The 21,090-nt window shown below is 39.7% G+C and overlaps 1 long non-coding RNA gene across 1 annotated transcript in view; it reads right to left on the bottom strand.

The window, feature by feature from the left end:
• Positions 1-8,649: 8,649 nt before the first annotated feature.
• Positions 8,650-21,090, bottom strand: part of LOC142150171 (uncharacterized) — a 131,243-nt gene continuing 118,802 nt past the window's right edge. The window contains exon 3 of the long non-coding RNA XR_012691056.1: positions 8,650-8,964. This is a non-coding gene — a long non-coding RNA (uncharacterized LOC142150171). The remainder of the gene's footprint in view (positions 8,965-21,090) is intronic.

Genomic DNA, 21,090 nt, shown 5'->3' on the forward strand with positions numbered 1-21,090 from the left:
ACTCAGCAAATCTTCCCAAGTGTAGAGATATCAAATATGTAATAATAATACAATACTTATATACTTATTTGTTGCTCTGCTTCCAGAAATTGAACCAGTTCTATTTTAGAGATAAAATAAATGCATATGTTGTGAATCTTGAGAATTGTGAAATTTGTGCTCTAATCAAACAATAAAGTGGAACAATAAAAAAAAACAGTTCTGAAATGTTACCAGAAGGGTTAAATACTTACTTCGTCAACTTCAATAACAAAGTGATGAATGCACCAATTCTGCCAACCGCAGCTATTTCTTTCCCAATATTCTGTGTCTTTTGATTGGTTTAAACTGTGTTATTTGTCTCATGAGAGCCATCATGAAAGATTTCTCCTTTTGAATTCTCTGCTTGGTATAGCGCTTCCCTTTGCTTAGCAAAGGCACTTTTTTGATTGTTTACTTGACATATTTATGATAAATACTAAAACCGTAAAGTTATAATTATTGGTGTTGGATTGCTTGAAGAAATTCATTCATCACCAAGATCCTAACAGACCTATGCAAAGAGAGGATATATTTATGCCTTTGTGCAGTCAAGTATTTCTTGTGATCGATTTGGTTGTATTTCTTTAGTTTGTTGGAATAAATATCCTTTTAATGTATACAATAACTTAGGTATCCTCCTGTAGTCATGAGATTAGTGGCTGACAGTGTGAGTAGACAACCTGATGTGGCTGACCTTTGTAAATACAGGACCCTGCGCTATATCCATTGCAGATCCTTCCCATCCCACTGGGGGAGTGGCTAATTACTTGCAGGGGTGCACGCAGGGGGGGTTTCTGGGTCTCCAGAAACCCCTCCCCTCCGTTAAAAAAGTGCCCTACATAGCGGCTCTGTACTAAACAGCAGCCTCGGCGCTGTGTAAGAAGCGTCCGTGGTGGTGCTGTATTGTATATAGCACCACCGCAGACGCTTCTTTGACAGCGCCGCGGCTGCTGTATAGTACAGTGCTGCCGAAACGGAGCTGATGCGCAGGCGCGGGCGCGTGCGCGGCAGCTCTCTCGCTTTTTTTTTTTTGGGGTGGAGGGGAAACCCCCCCCTTAAAAATCCTCCGTGTACCCCTGACTTGGTCGCAAAACTCACAGAGGGATGTGATGAACGATACCGGCAGCACCTATCAAAAGCCAGACCTGGATATAAGGATGTGGCTAGCAGATGTGGCACAATTAAATCCTGCTCTGAATATAGAAATAGACATAAATTATACCTATCATTTAATAAACAATATAGAAATGGAATAAACTTTGTTTTGGAACAGATAAACTCAGAAATCATTGAACTGATATAGACAATCTATCCAATCTCTCCCATTTCCACAAGTTCTCCAGGTTCTATTCCCCCATCCCTCATAATTCTAGCATTCCAGAGTGCACAGGAAAAGTGAACGTGGGAAAGTGGAGAGATGCCAATGAGGTTGGAAGAGTTGGAGGCTCTTGGAGGTTGACAAATTTTGTGGCGAAAGAAGGAACGTGAGCAGATAGTGAGGATTGTATGGGGTCTGTTGATATGGAAACGTCACCAGTTGCCAGGTAAAAGATGTGGGTGAGAAAGAGATCAAGGGAGGCAGATATGTGGTAGCTCCAGTTATTGTAGTATATTTAGTGATGAAACCACAAGCATAGGACGTAATAAATGATGGCTAGAGCTGAGATGGTGGAGAGAATGGAGAGAGAAGAGAAGATACTTAACAGTAGATGGGTAATAGTTGAAGAATTGAATAAGGATGGTTGAATCAGCCAGTACAGAGGAGAGGATGGGCAGCAGTAAATAAGGAGATTGCTAAGCAGGAGAGAGGAAGTAAGTGGTAACTGAGAGCATGCATGAGAATGTGCAATGGGTATTAGGAAAGCAAAAATGAGATGAGTGAGTTAGAGGGGGTGTAAGGTAAGTAGCTAGTATGGTATAAAGGTGAGGTCACAAAAAGCAACAAAAGTAAAGGTATAAAAACTTTGTAATAAATCAGTTTTAGGGAACATACTTTGCAAACAGTTCAATAGGTTTTGTCCAATGGCACCATATAGCCTTATAATGGCACCATAATGATGTAAGAAAACTTTATAATGCCCTGAAAATGACACCATGTATACCAGCCCACAAAATTGTTACACACACTATTTGCCTAATTCTGCATTTGGCTGTAGAATTTTATATGTTTCTCTGACCGAATTCTGTGGAATGTCAAAGCAACAGCTGAACTCGAAGAGTGCATTGTTGGAACTTTTTATCTCTGGCCTATTCCATTGCAAAATTTCGTTTAAATGAAAATTTGTGGCAACTTCGCTCAAATCTACTGGCCACAGTCGTGTTTTTTGGGACAGTCCTTATTACCACTGGTCAAAAGGGACTTGGACTTTTGAGAAAAGGGTGTTGCCTTGCTTGAAATTCCCATTGCGTGGATGGGTCTGGTCTCTGCTTGGTTGGGTTGGGGATGTGAACTAAATTGTACTAATTTTCTGGTAATGTTGGTAAGTATTCATATAGTCCCTTAATGCCGTTACTGCACCATTCCCCAAAGCAATCCCTCAGCTCTACTATCACAATGATGAATCACTGTCAGCCAACACTGATAAAGCAGAGGGCAGAATGGGTCACAGCTTAAGGCTGCTCTACATAGTAAGCTCCGACTGGCTATAGTTCAGTAGATAGAAAATACTTTGTGCCTGGATCAGATATGTATACTAACCTGCATAATTTACGCTAAAAAAGTTGCAAGTTAAAAAAGCGTATTGCTGCACATATTCACAGCCATATACATGTGATGTGTCTATCTATGAATCAGTAGCATATACTCAAACTTACTCCAAGCATAATAAAATAATATTTGCGCCCATATGCAGAGTATTGTCAATGAACGCTACATTAATAGAAATTTCCATAATGCTTATGGTGTTTTATGTTATTACATTAGCCTTGTATTTTAGTATGATAGAAAGATAAAAGTTTGATCAAGGAAACGTAAAATAAAATAAAATATTTTTTAATATAAATTTAATGCAAAAAAAAACACAAAAAAAGCATCCACTTTATTTTGTTTAAAAATTGCAAGCAATGAATGAACTGTTATGAGCTGGTGAAGTGATCACACAATCATCCAATCAGGAGTGACTAGCTGTTGCCATTTATCATCATCAGCAGCAGCAGCATGTATTTGCACTAGTAGGGTGAAGGGTGAATCTGCAACCACCAATCAGAAGCAGCCCTAGTGTTTTCCATTGTCATCATTAGTATCTTCATTATTAGTATATATTAGCAAACACTGCGACTTCTGACCAGCGGTTGAACACCTGTGATCAGGTCTGAATTGTGCGTATTTAACAGAAGACATCCTTATTTTACTCAGCTTGCGTTGGAATGTCCCTTCCCTTCCCCATCATGCATTGAGGATGTATGTGTCGGGTCTATCCAACTTTGAATAAGCGCACATCAGTACTTTAATTTTGTGGGCATGCACAGTACAAAACAACTAGCATGTGCCCAACTCTGAATGAGGCTATTTGTGTGTAACTCAGGGAAACTCGCCCTTGTACCAGCAATGCCTGAATGTGAGAGCTAAGCGACAGGAGTCAGCGCTCTGGTTCTAGAGTAGAGGTGAATACTTTGGAGAATGGGACAGTGAAGGCATTAAAGATCTATATGCCTACCTGAGGATCAGCCATAACACCAGCTACAGACAGCAGCTGGCAGTGCTCCATCAAATGGACAGCTGCAACACTTGAGGGTTCGCCCCAATGCCAGCTACAGACGACAGTTGCACACTCTTTTTCACTTATTACAATCAGCACTCTGCTAAAAGTCAAATCGATCAACTAAGTGACTTGACTTGAATGCAGTATTTATAAGGTCCTCACTCATACCAATCTTTGCATGAGCACAGTTGGAAGTTGGTTTCTCTGCTGGTGTCAAGTGACTTATTTTGTTCACTGTTCATCGACTTTGACTTCGTCCCTCACAAATCTACCTTCTCCAACCCATCATCTTCAGCTTTGTCGTTCATGACTTACCGTATCAGAACTAAACAGCTTGGCCGATCATGGTGTGTCTATAATAATAACAAAGTGGTTCTCTCCTCAGGGGCGCACGCAGGATTTTAAAAGGGCCCCCCCCCCCGAAAAAAAACAATATAGAGAGCAGCTCCATTTCAGCGGCACTGTATTGTACGACACCGCCGCGGACCCTTATTTCACATCGCCGAGGTGAACCAAAAACCCCCCCTGCGTGCGCCCCTGCTCCTGGGGGCAACCAGCACTGTGACAACTTCATGGTGTCAAAGACTCTTTGACAAAGAGGGGGACTGATTGTTCGAGTTTGTAGGTATATACTGTAATATGAGCATATGGCACCCTAAAGTACCACACAAAAGCTTCCCTAACTTGTATTTATTGACTACCAGAATTTATTCTACTGTTAAAATTTAAACTGCTCCTGTTGTTCTTTCATTTTAGTGTGACTAGAATGAGTTGCATACAAGTATATTGACCCTCCACTTACCACACCATCTACTTTCCTCACACATAAAATGAAGTGAGCAGCTGATGGATATATAACGCAATGGATTTTATCTCATCATCAGCTCCAAGTCTAGGAATACAGCAATAGAAGGAACAACAAGTATTTCATAGCACTTGATAATATGATTGCAAGCTAAGTTTCAAGCCTTGAAGTAAGAAACAGATCAGGAGCAGACGGATGATAAGAAACTGAAATACCGCAACAGCTTATGAAGTCTTCAAGTTCCTTTTAATCTGTTTATAAGCTCAACAGAAACTTTCTAACATGAGTTAATATTCACTGAGTTAAAGTTTCCTTTTTAAACTCAAATTGTGTGAGAGGAGAACAAGAAGACGCTCACACAGATTGTAGATGGCAATGAGCACACACACCAGGGGCTAGATTTACTAAGCTACGGGTTTGAAAAAGTGGAGATGTTGCCTATAGCAACCAATCAGATTCTAGCTGTCATTTATTTAGTGCACTCTACAAAATGCCAGCTAGAATATGATTGGTTGCTATAGGCAACATCTCCATTTTTCAAACCCGCAGTTTAGTAAATATACCCCCAGGTTTTTAACACAATGGATGATGATTATGGATAGAGAAGGTAAGATTTGTTATACTTTCTTCGGTTCATATAATAATCTGTTTTATTAAATAGATACTTAGTGTCTGAGTCATTAAGGAAAGCTAGGCAAAAAAAAAGGAGTAAATGTTCTACGGGACAAACCATGTAACAATGCAAGGGGTTCAAATTAGTTTATTATTTGCACATAAGTTAATTTCTGGCAGTTTTTTTCATCTAGAACACAAATACTTGATAGCTTTACTTTAACACTGAAATATAAAGTTGATCTAGGACATGCCCAATCCCAACTATAAATTTGTCCCCACATTTTAAATTCACCACCCCCGTCCAATGCAACATGGTTTTGCCCAGGTGCAAAGTTACTACTTTTTTATGCTTTGCTCTCCTTAAGGCCCAGATTGTTTGACTAAACTACTGAGGACCTGCTGCTAGCTATTACAGAACCACATGTTCCAGCATGCACTGGCAGCCATTGATTGGAAGGTCATGCTGGTGATTGTCGAATGAGCTTCCACAGATTTGGGAGTCTCCCGGACATGGCGGGAGAGTAGGCAACTATGGTCTAAGCATTTAATATTGCAATTCCCTCTTCTAAATCATCACTTTCAATTCCAAAGGGGATATTTGTTACTATTCCCCACTAATATCAATACATATGATGTTTTATCTGAGCTTTTCGCAATACTGAAAACACATATGGCCTGCATTTATAAAAAAAAAGAAAAATACTGGTCCAGAGCAGTCAACTAACCACTTCGCTGGGCCAGTCGCATACATGAGTCAGGATGCCTAATATTGCATTTCACCTTCCATTTGTTGAAAAAAAATTAAATGAAAAAACACACAGTCATAGTAAACATTGTATAATATGCTGTACATATAGTGGTATATTTACTAAACTGCGGGTTTGAAAACATGGAAATGTTGCCCATAGTAACCAATCAGATTCTAATTACCATTTATTTAGCACATTCTACAGAATGACAGCTAGAATCTGATTGGTTGCTATAGGCATCTTCTCCACTTTTTGAAACCAGCAGTTTAGTAAATATGCCCCATAGTCTTTTCACATAAATATTTACTAAAATTATTTTAATAATTAATGTGAAAAGGCTCGACCATTGTCGAATCACCTAAAACATGGTAAATCCTGTTTGACTTTCTTGAATTTAGCTCAATTGTTGCAATTGACCAAATTTTGAAAAGTACAGCAATTTTTGTCACTGACTTGAACCTTTTAAAAAACAATACACAGTCAGTTTCAGCATCTCGCCCCCGGAGTTTCCGCAAATGTTACCCGGTGTCTGCAGGGTAGCAATGTGGGCAAGCTATATGCCATCTGATGTAGAGTTTTGAAGACAGCATTGTTCATAGTAAATGTAAATATTGAATGTGAATAAGAATTTGAGAGTCAGATTTTTGGAGTCTTTAAATGCTCTAATATCCTTTATTATTGTTCTCAAACATGTTATGTAGTGCTATGATGGTGGGGAAAGATTGTGTGTATAGGCTAGGTACACACTGAAGAATTTTCAGACTGATGTGTTATCTACAACGATTTTACTAACGACTGATGGTCCGATCACTCGAGCGATTCATGCGTACACAGTGACACGATTTACCTTCAGATCTGTGCTCTTCATCTGGTCCTCTATTCGTTTAGAGAATGACAACACTCATTCAACACTCATTCATTCATTCACTGAATAAAACCACCTTGTTATAGCTATCCATATGTCCTTACCAATTTTGTTAGCTGCTGTGACTCTGAAACAAAATTTTCAGTCTCAGAACGAACAAACAAACTATTCCATCTACAGCACTCTCTACATTTAAGTCACTTGGACATGTTCATTGTTGGCATTGGCTGAAAAGACCATGACTCTGTAAAGTCTATGGAGATTGTGATCCTGAGTGCATATGCACTACATGATTGGAAGATGATTGGAAGGAGATTTTTAAACAGTAAAACCAACCAACGGAAACGACAATTGGCACTTTGGAAAGATTGTCGTTCATTGTGTGATTATAAACACTAACATGATATGTGGTTGAACGCTCGTTTATTGGGTGAATGGCCCAATAATCGGCTGAAAAACCTACAGTGTGTACCTAGCCTTAAGGCAGAAGGAAGAATTATCAGCCCCCAATATTAAACCCAGGGCCGTAACTAGGGCTGTGCGACAGGGGCGACCGCCCAGGGTGCAACGCTGAAGGGGGGGCTCAATTTAGGAATATTTTAGGTTAATTTGGTTGAAATTGAGGGTTAGGGGGGCGGCATTTGTCTTTCTCGCCCAGGCCGCTAGAATTCTAAGTTACGGCTCTGATTAAACCCACCATTAGTGAATGGCATTTCTGTGCAGCTAGAAGTGGTTTGGTACGGATGAAATGTGAAATGAGAAGGTAAAGTGGAAGCTGGAGGCATGAAAGCTGAATCACTCACAAATATATATGGATATCTACACACTATTTCTGGGAACAGAAACCCTTTGGATTTCTTCATACTGCGATTCACTAGTTTCTCATCATGCTTGGAACCCCCGGGCACTTAGGTCTTGCTCAAAGACTTTCTGCCTATAAACATACACACACACATACATACATATATATATATATATAGTTTTATATATGTATAGTTATATAGATAGATAGATAGATAGATAGATAGATAGATAGATAGATAGATAGATAGATAGATAAAACAAAGAAAGTAACAATAATAATGGCGCTCAATTCAGGATTGTAAATATTTAGTCCAATGTAGGTTCACACACCTCCTTTTTGCTAAAGTGGCAGCCTCTCTTCGAAGTTTGGATGGTAAACCAAATAAAGTTCTATGAAAGCAGATGAGAGGGGATGTGGCGCCTATGGTGTAGTATTACTACATCACCCCGAATACTACACCATAGGCGCCACATTCCCTCTCATCTGCTTTCATATACATAGATATATATAAATAGAGATATATACATACACAGTGTAACAGGTACAGCTCCCTGCATGTTAACATTGGTAGAAATTAGCCAAATCCTCACAATATACACAATATATGATAGGCATAGCCCGATCAGTCTATGCCCCTACAACAACTGCTTCAGCTCTCTTAGGAGGTCACCAGAAGGAAGCAAATATACTGCTAACCTGCAACAGATGGTCCACACATTCATTCATTTTATACTTGGTAGCCGTTAGAGATACATGTTTTCCTCTTGGTTATGCTAGTTTACAATAATAAACAAATATAGAGCCACATTCACAACAATAAACATCATAGCCACAAGTTTACGTTACCATTTCGTGCTGGAACATTATCTCTCCCCCACTCTGCTGAGCAGCTCTGAGAACCGTTATAATCTGCTGCTTTTACATATAAATAATAAAATATGCTGTCAGTATTTAACAGGTTAACATTTGAATTTCGTCTTCATATTTTTGGCTTGCCCAATCTATTTCAGCTAAATCTGTGTAGACAATCAGAGTAAGCCGGTTTTGTCACAGGGCACAATCAGAAACGAATAGCAGAGTCTAGTTATGGTAATGACTTGACAGCATGACATATGGAGAAAAGATGAGAATACTGATTCACTGCAATTGGGGGTTGGGGCGAAACATTATGAATGCATTTAGTTTGTTTATTGAAATTTGTAAGTGGTGCATATTAAAGATGACTCTTTTGTTTTCATTTATCATGGCTGTAGTTAGGGGACACCCACGGAGACTGGTAAATTAGATTTATAGGAATATTGTATTAATATTGGTCTCTGGCCATTCCAGAAGCTTCAAAACGAAGGTGCGGACTTCTATCAGACAACAGTCATCCATATTATGCTTTGAAAATCAGAAGTGAGCTGTGAAAAAATAACAGTAAATGGGACATAAATTAAAGGCAGCTGAATACACAATCACAATGCAAAGGGAAAATGCATGCAGAGAAATGCACAGCCTCAGACTTAAAGTAAACAACATTATAATGGTTTATTTATAGAGCTCCAGAGTACATAAGCAAATAATATCATGTATCATATCTATGTAGAATATTTGTGATCATATTAGTAACATTTTCAGTAGAATCCAAAAGGTAAATAAGCATTTCATTTTCTGACTCTAGCTTGTAGTCCCATAGTGGACTACCTTGGGCTGGGTCACTAGGCCACCTACATTTTTTTTTCCTTTAAAAAGTTCCTAATAAGGTGTTGAGTCGAGTCTTGCTCCCCGGACTAAAATTTGTCAGCCCTCCCCTGCGTGCCCCCAACAGTCCTATTCCTTGGTCGCACATTCCTGATTTCCAGTCAGTGGTAGGGGGTGTGGCCTGACATGTTTGGGTGTGGCATCACTAATTGCTGGCTAGTCTGGTCAGATTGATAGTTGATGATCATGGTTACAGTGAACTGTTAGGATCTGCCAAAATCTTATCCCACCATGTGCGTGCTTCACAGTTTTACTTACAGAGACTACAAGGAGAATATTTTCCTTCTCAATCTATACACAAATTACCATACACATTAGTATACAGGTGTAATGTGAACCACTTTAATAAAACGACCAGTGGTAGAGCTAATAATAATTACGGTACTGTGGCAAACTTGTATTCGGCTTGGTCTCACTTCAGCAAGGTTTACCACCACTAGCTGGCCCCATGTATATTGCCCAAATGAGGCAGTGTGTGGTTCCCAAGCCATCCATTGGATCACTTTTTGGCATTCCTGGAAAACCTAGTAGTAGATGACAGTTGTCTTTTTTTTGAGAAATCGTTTGTTAACAATTATTACAACAAAACATATTACTCAATAGATTTTATACACTGTCATAATTCATTTTATTAAATGAGTGCCCAAACTATATGGCCATTTTGTAGCCATATTTTTTTTTACCATAACATTTTTGTACAACCAATGTCATACCAGGCATGAAATTAAATGCATGTGATGCTTAGAAATGGTAATGCACTACTGCTTCCCATTTGCAGCACAGTGGTCAAAAAAAATGCAATATTACTATCTAGCTTCTGCCGTACATCATCTATTTTTGTTTCATCACATCATTAGGATTTATACTTTAGAGATTTAGGTGGCGATTTATCGGAGAGTAAAAATTCAGCAATACGTTTTTAACTTTAATCAGCCTATCCATCAAAGAGCTACTACATACTTGCTGACTTTTTGATGTTCCCCTCCAGGAGTTCCCGAAGGGGAGGTAGGGGGTGTGGCCTGAGGTGGGTGTGTGGCCTGAGGGAGACTGGGCTAGGTTAATTGCATAATTTTTGCCCCGCCCTGTGACGTGGAAGGCACCTATTAAACATGCGACACAATGATTCATGTACTGCGGCAATACTTGTTCTGATCGAGATCTCAGGATGTTGATAACTGAAGGGAATCATATTAAAAATTATTATATTTAAATATTTTTTTATCTATTTTTTTTTTTCAAATTAGTGGCACTGCAAGCCCATATGGGTTCATGTATGAGCACTGTAGCCAGTTCACGTAGTACGCATATTGGAGAGACTGGTTCGGTGTAGCAGTAAGTTAACTTCTACCGGTCCAGGCTAATATTGGCAATAATTTTTTTGATAAAGTAACTGTACTCAGTCTGCACTTGCCATCCCCTTCTATGCATCTTGAGACATATGGCATCATAGATATAAGGTGCTAAAAACTCTACACCAACAGTTCGGAAATGCATATTTTATGCAAGTGGAACAGAGATATGTTCAAGTGTACATGAGCCTTAAACCGCTTTTGCAGGATTGTGTTTTATTTATGACATTTATATTTGATATAATATAGTTATAACACCTTCTTTCCACTCCAGATATGCTGCATTAGCATTACTCAATTCCACTCTTGATTGCGCAGTGCCTTTACCCATGTCTTCTATGCTGCAGTCTGTGGGGATGTGAGTATTTTGTCCAACCAGGAGACGACTACAGAGATCCCCTTGAATCCACACAGACCTCTCGGGAATAACACAACAAAGCATATAAATAAAAACCACTGTGATGCGCTTATTAAATGATTAATTGGAAAGTAGATTTTCATTTAACCGTTGGCACCACCTGAAAGTTTGTACAAAATACAATATACAGTTTATATAATGGTGGTCTAGCCCTGGGACTGGTTACCACTCCAGCTGGTGACCTCACACTTGTTTTCCCATTCTTTAGTGGGATCCAGCCCAGACTGTCTAGTTTGGGGGTGTTATTTGCTACACCAGGACAACCCATGCTAGCTGCCCACTGTTTCAGTGGGAAGTATCCTCAGGCTGCGTTGTGCTGTGTCTGCTTGAGGAATGTTGAGGAGGGGGTTACTCTGCCCTTCGTATACATATATTTGATGTACCCAGTTTCTCCCGATTATTTCTAAAGCCAGTTCATTTCCATGGGGTTTCTACATTCTGTACACGTTGGAAACTTGGAAATAAATTAGCTATTAAAGTGAATGGGAAAAGCTTTGTGCCACCTGCATCACAAATACATGAAAAGTGATTTCAACCATAGGTATACCGCGTATCTAATCCATAGCATCTGTATGTATTTTGGCCCTTGTGTGTTTACACAATGCCACTGGTTATGGACCCCTTAGGATTTTTAGCAATCAAGTTTATTTTCAGCAGTATTTGTACCATACATTGTTTTAAATAACCCATTTGGCCTCTGTGCTCTTGAGCTTTCACTATCACAATGTATGACTTTCTTTAAGCTGATTAAATTTAGCTTTTCATCATTTCTCTGCAATTCATGGTTTTATAGCCCTTCTACTAAACATCTTCATAAAATACAGGTAAAATATTATCGTAGTATGATCACCATTACCTAAACACCGTGTAACATCTACATAAAATATATGATTATAATTTCTATTAGTTAATTACTAACTAATCCAGTCCCCCTCTTGTCTGTTATTTTACCATCTCTGAAATGTAGTTGCTTTTAATATTAATAACAATCTGTGTCCTTTACCAAAACTACTAAATTCAGCTCCCCAATTTATGAACCCCCTTAAATTCCCTGTCTGTTCCATTTGCTTTAACAATTAACTTTCTGTACAGTCTTTTATACTTGGTGACTTACAACAAATCCAAATCTGCTGGTGTCCTTCTTTCCAATATATATCTACCCATAATAACTGATTGTCATATCCCTTGTAGATATCCTCCAGCAAGCTAGATCTTAAATTCAAATTAATGTGCAAAACTCCTCTGCCTTTCCTCTCCTTCACATCCTTCCCAAACTTGCAATACCCTTCCAAATGTATGTTTATGGTTCTTCTATGTCATAATTCCCCTATCTAAGCCTTTGCTAACAGTCTAACTTCTTATTTCCATCCTATCCCCTAATTAGTAGTTCAAAAACTTGAGCACAACCCACCCTTCCTCCTAACGCAGCTGTACCTTCTCACATTGAGGTGCAGCCTGTAGCCAACAGAGAAAGGAATCCAGTTCTATAAGGACCAAATGTTCCCATTCCTACACACACTTTTCAGCTACTTATGAACGTTTCTAAGCTCTGAATGTCTTGCAGGTGTAATACAGGATGCAGGTAGAATTGAAATCTTACTTTACAACCTAAATCCATGAAATCATTCTTAATGACCTCTTACTTTGTCATTGGTACCAATGTTTACCAATACACTGGATCCTTCCCAGCCCCTCCCAGGAATCTATCAGTTTGATCCGCAATATGCTGAACCCAAGTACCCATAAGTCATCAGACTATTTGGCATTCACGGACACCAGGGAGCATATCTTCAAGCCCTAGGCTACAGATACAACAGTAAGCACCCAACTAAACTCCATACATTTACTATGTTACACCATTGCCTAAAACCCCTGACCATACCCAATGTACTAGAGAACTTTCTTGGAAATCTAGTTTGGCAGCGTTTAGTGTTACTTCTCAGATGTACAAAATTCTGGTGATGCAATCTTAGAGTTTAGCCTTTGCTTTCGCTATTCCAGAAAATACCATTCTGCACTGCTTTTGTAAGTTGCCATGTCTCTGAATTTATAATATATGGTTAGAGCTGGGCCTATGACAGCCCAGTCATTCTGCTGTGTGCTGTTGGAGTAGGACTAGGAACATATAAGGCCAAATTCTGCTGGTAAAACATGCAAAATTTCACTAACAAATATAAGGAAAATATTTCATGGAACAGTTTTAAAAATATAGTTAATTTTTACATTCTTCTAAACCCAACAAGCTACAGAGATCCCCAAAAAGAGCACTAAGACTTCAACACAGTTATGTCAAAGACAAGTGTTACACTACATCTCCCCTTCTGTTGTCGGCTTTTCATCCCAAACCTATATACCAAACCTGTAGCTGTGCTGCCTTACATAGTGTACAATCTGTAATAACCATTCAATTGTCATTATCAATGTTCTTAGCCCATTGCTCATACAGCGACAAAATGCATTCAATGCACTTGTTGCCTCATTCCAAACATCATATACACATCTACAACCACCTTCCATCACTAGTTATGCCAAAAGTAATGACCGTTTCACTTACATAGTTTATAGTAAATATTTAAAAATAACATGCATGTTGGAGACAGAGAAAGAGAGCACAAATATGGAAACAGATTATTTTCTACCACTCTGTTTGTGTTGTCCTTTGTTGGTATTAAATGAAAATGAAATCAACAGTTGTTTGGTAATGTGCGATAAAAGATATACTTCAACAATATGAATAGTCTATTGTTAAAGTCTGATATATATATGGACTAATAGGCAAAATAATGGAAAAAATGCATATTTTTGGGACTCTACTTGTTAACTTGGACAGAATTAGTGTATTAGTTTACCTAAAATATATTCCGCAGTGACTTCACAGGATTTCCATTTGGAAAGCGCTCAGCACTTTGACGTTTGAAGCACAAAGCATTTGAAAGCTATGATCTGAAGCCTGGGTGCCAGGGACTGAACGACTTTCAGAACGTCATTGTCAACTGGGACTCTCTGTGTCAGTACTCTATGAAAATGGTTGACAGTATTTTCTATGCAATGTTTATGAGACCGTTCTGAGGCCATGGTGCTGCCATATATATAGGAGCTGACATATAGCAAGTGGCTATTTCCATATTCCTTTTCAACTTTGGGAATTTACCTTACTTTATCAGATACACTATAGTGGTAAATATTATAGTGCCATCCTCCTAGATATCAGCCAAAGTGCATGCATTTTTCGCAGCAAGATGGCGCCATTTGTAGTGGAGCATAATGAGAGGCGTTTGGCACAGAGAGAGTGTTCTGAGAGTGTACAGAGTGGGCACAAGGATGCAGTGCCAAAAAGATTTCATTTTGTGTACTCTGACCATTGAAATAATATTTAGTGATCGAAAAAGGGTGCAAAACCATTGCCACATTGGTTGTGATTTATCACCAGCCCAAAGCTGGCAAATATTGTCTCTTATACTTTTATTAGGATGCATTTTGCACCTTTCCGCTGAGAAGGACATTTCTAGGCGTAATTTGCCTAATGCAAATTGAAGCTTCACACAAATAAATAAGTGCCACATGTATTAAAGGCAGTTCTATAACTCTTGTGGTTCAGTTAAGCCAAGCAATATTTTAGGAGAAAATCTACAACGTTTTTATAACTGAAAGGGTTGGTTCTATAGTGGTAGGGGATGGAAGTGACATGCTTATAGTTTGCGGAGATGCCTCACAAGGAAGCGTAGACGGACACCTTGATATACGCTGGGCACATCATCCAGGAGCATTAGCGGAAAACTATGGCAATTTGCGCTACACATCCAGTGAAAATGATGTTCACAGATGGGTTATTGCCGCTAATAATTGTGTCAGCAAAAAAAATATATAAATAGTCTTTCATAAAATGATGCTCAAAAGCATATATAGCAGCCTTGTTCCATGTCTTTTCTCTTTCGCTCACAGGTATTAAAGAAAGTGGACTCATATGGTTCAGGTTGACCTCATCACCTTGGGCACAGCTGTGTTCGATGCCAAATGCTATATATCCGATGAGCAAATAATTTAAGGAAAGATATTTATTTTCCACTACCCCTCAGGTACACAGCGGTTGGACTGATATGGATAGCAGAGCAATTTAACAATGGTTAGATTCTTTACACTTTTTTCCTTTCATTCTAAGGAAAATGCTCTTTTGAGCTACAGAAGCTCACAAATAATAAACGCTAACCCCATGCTTTGCTCAGAGGAAAGATTACAAACTAGCAGCTTTTTTTCTTTTTTTATGTAGTTGATTTCAACAGCTATATTGAGCCAATGACCTCAAAGCAGTATTACCGAGGAGACAATAACATATGAAACTTTTCCACTTTGATTTGCAGATATGTTTGCTACTCTATTGAGATTGTTCAGTAGATTTAATAATGTATAATTTCCACATATAACTCATTATACTGTTTTGCTGTGCACAACAGCATAGAAAATGAGCATGTCACCACTGAGCATTCCAAATGAGTACTGAACTACCACTAGTTTGGGCTGTGCAACCAATCAATAATAACACAAAATCACATTGCAATTCAGTGGCAACCATTGCACAGAGCAGTTCTGTGTCATATCAAAGGGCAACGTAAAATAAGCAGATCTGTTTGGCTGATGATTAGAGATGGGCGGGCTCGGTTCCCCGAGATCCGAATCCATCCAAATTTCGCCTATCCGAGTACCGAGCCGAGCAGGCTCAGTACTCGCCCGCCCATTCGGAATCGAAATCGAGTCAGAACGTCATTGTGACGTATTCGTATTCCTTAGCTCGGTTTTCGCGAAATTTGAAAAGCATAAATACCAGCCTCCACAGCAATCCATCGCCATTTGACAGAGGGAGAGAGCAGGGTTAGTTCACATGCTGTATTAGCACAGGGACAGAGCAATAATTGTGCACATTATTGTTTAAATTCTATTCTATACAATTCTATTATTATTAATACCAATTCTATTAGCAATTGTTAGAGCAGGAAGAGACGAGGATAGAGGAGGCTTTTTTTTTCAATTTTTTGAACTACAAGTGCTTTGGGGTCTCCCATATTCCTTAGTGTGTTAGACTAATTTTTCTGGCTGTCAAAAGTGATATTTGTCAGCAGTATTTCTAAAAAAAATTGGCACTACAAGTGCTTTGGGGTGTCCCATATTCCCCAGTGGGAAACAATAATTTTTCTGGCTGTCAAAAGTGATATTTATCAGCAGTATTTCTAAAAACAATTTGCACTACAAGTGCTTTGGGGTGTCCCATATTCCCCAGTGTGAAACAATATTTTTCTGGTTGTCGTACAAAGTCATATTTGTCAGAAGTATCTATCTAATACCATATTTTGCCCTACAAGTGCTTTGGGGTGTCCAATATTCCCCAGTGTTTTACACTAATTTTTCTGGCTGTCAAAAAAAGTCATATTTGTTAGCAGTATCTACCTAATACAATACTTCCCACTACAAGTGCTTTGCGGTGTCCAATATTCCCCAGTGTGAAACGCAAATTTTTCTGGCTGTCAAAAGTCATATTTATCAGCAGTATTTCTACAATTTTTTGCACTACAAGTGCTTTGGGGTGCCCCATATTCCCCAGTGTGAAACACAATTTTTTCTGGCTGTCCAAAAAAATCATATTTGTCAGCAGTATCTATCTAATGCAATACTTTTCACTACAAGTGCTTTGGGCTCATTAAAATGTTTTCAAAGCAGTCCACATCTGAGCAGAATTAGCAAGCAGGTGCTGGCACCAGTCCTGATGGTAGTGTTCCCAGTACGTCATCTGGTAACGCCTATGTAAAAGTACATAGTCTTTTGAAATCAGGGAAAAAAACACACACCCAAATTTTTTTTACCGTGTTGAAGCGAAAAAGAAGTGTAACTGAGGAAAAGTTAATTGCCGATAAAAAAAAATTGCCAACATGCCATTCTACACATGCAGTGGCAAAGAAAGAATGAGGCCTTCGACTTTCTCTATTAGTGGCAGATCAAAAAATGTTACTGAGCCTTATTCTTGTACGGTCACTCGTGACCAAGCAAGACCAAGTAATTTGGAGTCTAAAAGTGGTGCACAACTACTGTTACGCCTGAAAGGTGAGCTGCATGAAATCAGTAAGGCATTAGAGGATAATGTATGCTCAGAAACAGAAATGACACCAATCCCTGTGGAGAGTCCATCCACCAGTGGTATGTGTAATCGTGAGCATTCTGTTAGTGTACCCATAAATAAGGGCCCTTTCAGCAGTTCTGCTGATGTGTGCCTTAACAGCCCGAGTGTAGCCGGTGATCCACCAATTGAGGATGCCACTTTGGAATTAGAAGAGGATGAGGGGGAGATTTGTGTAGGCGACAAGGGCGCTAATGATGATGTTGATAAGGATGATGCAGACAGATACCAAATTGCCTTTCTCAATTTCTCTTTATATTCTAGACTCTATAACGGCTGAATAGTTTTCTATTTTACTCCTAGTTGAGAGGGGGTCTGATGCAGACAGATACCAAACTGCCTTTGTCCATTTCTTTTTATATTCTAATTCTACAGTCTATGCAGGCTGCTTTTTTTCTATTCAACTAGAAGTGGAGGGCGGGGGGTCATAGTCAGCCACCAAACTACCTTGGTCCATTTATTTTTTATATTGTTCAGTCTATGCAGGCTGCTTTATTTCTATTCAACTACAAGTGGAGGGCGGGGGGGGGGGGGGTGGTCATAGTAAGCCACCAAACTACCTTGGTCCATTTATTTTTTATATTGTTCAGTCTATGCAGACTGCTTTTTTTCTATTCAACTACAAGTGAAGGGGGGGTCTATAGGGACTGAAACCAAACTGCCTTTGTCCATTTCAATTTATATTGCACAGTCTATAATGGCTGAATTTTTTAGCACTTTCTACAAGTGGAGGGGGGCCTATAGAGACAGAACCCAAACTGCCTTTGTCCATTTCTTTATATATTTAACAATAAGTGTAGGGCGTAATATATACCTAAAGACGATGGCTGCATTGCCAATAGACTAAGATGAAGAGGAAGACAATCAGGTTTGTTGGCAGAATTAAGGATGGCCTTCCAGGGATTAAACTGTTTTCTTCCTAATTTATTAGCTTTAGAATTACCTTACTTATCCAAAAAACAGGTGGAGCACTAAATTAGGTTATTTTATGCCCAAAAACATTGATTTTTAAACAATATTGCAAAACCAAACCAAACCCAAAATCAAAACAAGCAAGGGCGGTTTGGCAAAACCAAAACCAAAACCAAAACACGACGGTAATCCAGATCCAAAACCAAAACCAAAACACAGGGGTCAGTGAGCATCTCTACTGATGATACACATTCCTTGCTAGTAAACACAGAAGCAAAGAAGAAAGATAAAGAAGGAGGAAGAGTTTATTGCATGTCATGGTACAAAATATTATTGGGCTTAATTAGAATTTTGCAATCTATTCACAGCTAAACAATAACACTAGTTCTGTACAATCCTTAGCAACTGCACAGACTTCACTGCAATAAATTATACTTTATCTGTAAAGCAAGGTATTCAATGAAAATTGGAGACACATAAACCCATGGTACTTTTCAGCGAACTGTGCAATCCAGCAATCCAGCTCTTGTTTAATTCATGTAAATGCTATGGATTTTGCTGCATTAACCTTACTCCCTCGCATACTCTTTAATATGACAGCATTGCTAGTAGAGGCAAGCTGTAGGCTTCTAATCGTGCCATTAATGTTTAAACTCCTTAAACTTCTGTCATAGTTATGAAAATATTTTACGTAGATTGTTAAACAAAGTTAAATCAACTCGAGTTAAAAATGTTTTATCCTTTAGATTTCAAGGCTACAGTAAGCCTTGTTTCCTGTATGACCCTGAAGAGAAGCAGAACTGTTGCAGGGTAACCAGGGCGACAGGATGAGGAGCCAGTGGGATTGGGGACCTGATATCATTGGCCAGTGTGCATTTGCCAATTTTTTGGGACTCCAAATTAGAGATGTTCACTGACCCCGTGTTTTGGTTTGGGTTCTGGTAAAACCGCCCTCGCGTGTTTTGGTTTTTGTTTTGGATCCCAATTTTTTTTGTAAAATCAAGATTTTTTTTTTGCTAGATTCACATAATTTGGCTCTTTTTTTATCCCTACATTATTATTAACCTCAACAACATTAATATCCAGTCATTTCCAGTCAATTTTTGTCAAGTGACAAGAACACTGCTACGCCTCCTGTTTCTGTATGCGCAATGGCACTGAGCAATGGCACTGGAGACTGGAGAGTGACAAGAACACTGCTACCTCTACTGTTTCTGTGTGAGCAATGGCACTGGAGACTGGAGAGTGACAAGAACACTGCTACCCCTGTTTCTGTGTGAGCAATGGCACTGAGCAATGTCACTGGAGACTGGAGAGTGACAAGAACACTGCTACCTCTACTGTTTCTGTGTGAGCAATGGCACTGGAGACTGGAGAGTGACAAGAACACTGCTACCCTTGTTTCTGTATGAGCAATGACGCTGAATCTCTGGGGAGGGAGGTACTTATGGAATCCAAAACTCGCGAGATCCGACAACGCAACGATGACGTTTTGCCTCGAGTCAGATCCGAGGACGTGTGAAAGTAACGAGCTGGCTCGCGAGCTTACTCAGATCCCCTAAGTTTGGGTGGGCTCGATTTTCAGAAAACCGAGCCTGAGCATCTCTACTCCAAATGCAATGCTGCTTTAAATATTTGAATGGACTGTCCCACCATTCCACCAGTCAGGACTTCTGTGCCAACTTCCATAATGTTGCGGGGCATGTCCACAACACACAGAAGAAGCTTGCGGTAAAACAGTGGTATATTTAAGGGAGGGAGATCGAGGGTGTCCTAGCAGTTCAGAAGCACAGGAAACACCCCCATGGGATGTGGCACAGCCCCAAGTTACCACAATCATGATCTCAATGTGAGGCAATCATGCTAGTTTTCGGCGGGCGAATGGCCATGTCACAAGTTTTAGACATAGAGGGCCTGATACATTAAGGCACGTAAAGAGAATGAATTGTGCGTTTTTTTAAAAATGCACATAAATACACACGTCCGTATTCAACAAGGAGCGGATGTAAAGATATATGTCTGTTGAGGAATACAGGTCTAGGTCCTCACTGCTCTAACAGACAAAAACTCAAGGATAAGTACAATATATAGGTGGAAAATAAATTCCCAAAGGAACACACAATTAATGTCTTCTGTTAATAATAATGTTAATATTGACAAAACATTTAAAAATAAAACTTTTTTTAATTTATCCCCCCCATAAAATACATTTATAATGATGTCATGAATGTCTTCTGTACATAAAATGCACTTTTACAGTTGCTTCTGATAGTAAACACATGTTCTAGCTGCATACATGACCGTCATCGCAAGTGATCGACACTCAACCTGTAGCTGGTGCAAGAGATACGGCAGAAAAACAAGTATCTTAGAGATGCCCAATGCTTGAATCACACTCTGCTGCGTGCAGGCGCGGGCTGGGAGAGGGAAGCCCGGGGGGCTCACAGACGGCCGCATCACATGACAAGGGATGCTGTCGCGTCATTGATGACGCGGCCGCATCGCCTGTCATGTGATGCGGCCGCCTGTGCGCTGACGCAGCCGCATCTCGTTTCATCACATGCGGCCGCGGGTAAAAATGTGGTATGTTGCATCCGGGGGGGGGGGGGCGGCCGGCCGGCCTACCCCCCGGCCCTTATAGTGGTCTGACTGAGCGGCCCGGGGGGCCTCTGCCCCCCGGGCCAGCCCACCCCTGGCTGCGTGCACTCGAGCTTGGCACACCCTTACTGTACATTGACTACATGCATGCCCATTTATCTCCCTATTCTGTCCCTAAAATTGTGGGCTCTAGGAAGGGTCATTTGCGCATGAAGATGAATTGGACGTTGTTGCATTCTCTAGCATATGGTTTGTTTTTGAGCATGTGCAAAGCAATTTTACACAAAATATGGCACATTTATGTTTCCTAATAAATCAGGTCCAGAATGTTGGGAGGTAGACTTGT

The sequence above is a fragment of the Mixophyes fleayi genome, chromosome 4 (genome assembly GCF_038048845.1).
Source record: "Mixophyes fleayi isolate aMixFle1 chromosome 4, aMixFle1.hap1, whole genome shotgun sequence".
Classification (NCBI taxonomy): Eukaryota; Metazoa; Chordata; class Amphibia; order Anura; family Limnodynastidae; genus Mixophyes; species Mixophyes fleayi.